This window comes from Octopus sinensis, unplaced genomic scaffold, assembly GCF_006345805.1.
Source record: "Octopus sinensis unplaced genomic scaffold, ASM634580v1 Contig15521, whole genome shotgun sequence".
Taxonomy (NCBI): domain Eukaryota; kingdom Metazoa; phylum Mollusca; class Cephalopoda; order Octopoda; family Octopodidae; genus Octopus; species Octopus sinensis.
The window spans coordinates 35,001-38,196 of record NW_021833770.1 but is presented as its reverse complement, the minus strand read 5'-3'; the positions used below and the strand labels follow the sequence as shown (position 1 = coordinate 38,196).

At 37.2% G+C, this 3,196-nt stretch overlaps 1 long non-coding RNA gene across 1 annotated transcript in view; it reads left to right on the top strand.

Moving 5' to 3' along the window:
* Positions 1-494: 494 nt before the first annotated feature.
* LOC118761596 overlaps positions 495-3,196 on the top strand; it is a 13,046-nt gene continuing 10,344 nt past the window's right edge. The window contains exon 1 of the long non-coding RNA XR_004997494.1: positions 495-578. This is a non-coding gene — a long non-coding RNA (uncharacterized LOC118761596). The remainder of the gene's footprint in view (positions 579-3,196) is intronic.

The following is a 3,196-nucleotide window of genomic DNA, read 5'->3' as shown; positions in this document are numbered from 1 at the left end:
TTCTTCAACTGAAGAATGTTTAAGAGAATATGGACTTCACTAACGGCACTCAAAGAAATAGATGGTGGTTTTGAACAGAGATGTGCTTTAAGACTACCATTGAAATAGGCCATTAGAGACAGAGAAAGGATACAGCATAGAAATGGACATGGTGTTGAAACACGGCCATTTGTGATGTGCTGAAGATTAGACAAGTGTCCCTCACAATCTTACTTGAAAACTTAACCTTCGCTGAGCATTATTAGCAGTGAAGATCTTTCGTGGCGCAAGTAGATCCTTTGCATAGCTAGTACGGTATCTTAAAGTCCAATCCTTCTTTTTGCAGCCATAACTTCAGACCATTTACAATGCTCAAGTGAAGCACACAATGAAGAAATCTTTCTACATCTGGAACGGTGATACACATCCGGGATTGCATCGAAAGAAGGGTGACGTGGCTAAATTTTACTCTATCCCTAACAGACATACTCTAACAGCTATCTCGCAGGCAGGATATCTCTTCTCTTTGTTTTGCCACTGTCACTGTCATGCTACAGATTCTTGTAGGAGTTGGCTGAGCTCTTGACCCCACCAAGCAGGTACTACCGACTCACTCGTCTATTCCTTTGCTCCTCGATCTTAAACATCAGTTCGTTTTCAGTATGAACCACTGTGCTAAACACTTCAACCCCTTCATCATTCCTGTAAATGTTGGCCTGTAGCAGCTTAAACGGAACGTTCATGGTATCTATCTCAGATTTCATTCAATTCACGCTTAAATTATGAAAGATGAAAATACCTAACTTATTAAACGGAACATTGACTTTGCTATTTCACATCTTCAGATTTACGAGGTTTAAAGAATAACATTAACAAAACATTGCTATTTGCTTTACATTAGGATTTCTCAAATGGTGAAAACGTTGTTGACAAATGGGATTGATCGAATGAATCGATCCACTTTAGTATTTGAATTTTTGATTAAAACTTGAAGTGATGCAAGCCATTTAATTGGAAATAATCGCCTAGAACATAAATTAGTTCTTATGATTTTCATGAGCATCTAATAATAATTCGGCTTATTCCTCCGTCAGTAGGAATCAGCAGAATTCTTATTAGATAATAATAGCGCATCTGTAACACTTTTACAAGATGAATTGAAGGGAAATGCGAAGAGCGAGAGAAAAGAGGGAGTAGAGGGAAAAAGCGGGTAAGGTGAAGAGCGTGCCTGGGTCCTTGTATATTATCATATATTGAGGGATGTGTGTTGAGAGAGAAGAGTTGAGAAAATTTATGACGTATAAACGATAAGGAAAACAGGTTGGGAATTAAAAAATGAAACAATAAAAATGGTTAGGAAATGTAAAGGTAGATAAAAAGTTGTTTACTGCATCGATATATGGAGCAGGATATCAGTTGAGGTGCAAGGCAATTAGTTAGGGGATGACACAGGGGTGGGTGGGGTATTGTTGCTATTTGTACTTAGAATATGAATTGCATAATTTGTGTCAAGAAGTAAATATTATGCTATCCCGTTCATTTCAAATATTTCCTTAATGCGGACAGTGAGGAAACCCGTTTGGATACGATATCCACGATAGAGTTTAGAACTGCCGTTGCGGTTGGGGGAAAAGTTGGCGTAGTTGAGGTTCTCCTTAAGTTTATGGCATGGGTAGAAAATTTGGCTTTGTAGATCTAGGGTGACATCTAGGAAATTACGGCAATAGATTGGAGTTCAAGTGCCCACAACTATTTAATGCCTTGCCAACACATCTGAGGTATCTCCATGTAATGGATGTAGATGTTTCAAGATACAACATGATCTCTTGCAATCCAAGATACCAAATGAACCAATATCGGGGCAGGAAACTCAAACGAGGGCATCGAAAGCGAATTCCGTCCTTCACCAAAGGCCAATCCCATAAAATTGGCCAGTCGAAAGGTGCTTACACTGGTGGGACCCCATCATCGACACAGCCTCAGGGTTAAAACATATAAAAGAATAAAAGAACATAAATATATATGTATAATATCAATTTAATAAATAAAATATATGCATACATATATGTACATATATATATATATATATGAGTACAGAACACCACAAATAAGCGTAGAACACAACGAGAAACGAAAACATAAAATCAAACAAGGAAACGGACTTTTTTTAACAACGAAAATACAGGGTTCAAGACAAACAATACAAGGAAAATTCCCCTTCATCAGCTGCCGCTGTTTCAACTCAATGCGTGTTTCGAATGTAAGGGCAGAACACGATCCGGCCGAAACAGTCATTCCTGCAAAATGAATTAAATAAAATTCTTTTGCAGAGGGGTAAAACAATTGACAAGAACAGGACGTAAAAGCAATACAAATGAAGAAAAAACGGTACAAATAAAGAATAACAGGACAAGGAAACCAACTATAAGGGCTTTTTTAAGCCTAGACGGTGGAAAAATTCGTTAGAACGCATTCTGAAGATCGGCTTGCGGAAGACAGAAGAAGTCGATGTTGACTTGTTGAAAGCATCGGGCAGAAAGAAAGTTAGTAGTCGCCCGTTCAGAGACGAGAGAGAAGAGGAGGAGTGAGAGAGAGAGAGAGAGGAGGAGGAGTGAGAGATAGAGAGAGAAGAGGAGAAGAAACCAGAAAGGATGAAAAATAAGGAGAGAGACAGGTAGAGAGGGAGACAGACAGGCGGGGAGGAAAGTTCAGGTAAAGAGTTAAGAGTGCGCGTCATAATTATTGAAATAAAAACTTACTTGCAGAAGAAAAAGAAAACAACGCGTTGCGTTCAATCATATAATAACATTTTGATAAATAAAACATATGCATACATACATACATAAATATATATATATATATATATATGTGTGTGTATGTATATATGTATATATATGTATATATATATATATATATATCTATATATATATATATATATATATATATAATATATATATATATATATATAACTGGAAGCTTTACGAAAATAAACAAAAGACGAAGGCAGGTGGAGTACAAACAAACAATTGTATTAGTATGGGGCTCAGGAATAGAAATAAAACAAGTCTTTTACGTTTCGAGCCTACGCTCTTCAACAGAAAGATACACAGAAAAGAAACACGGAGAGAAACAAGGAGAGAAAAATATGCGTGCAGGTGTTAACGATTGAACATGGCGGTCTGATTTCAGCCAGAAGTCAGAGATCAGACGTTAGACG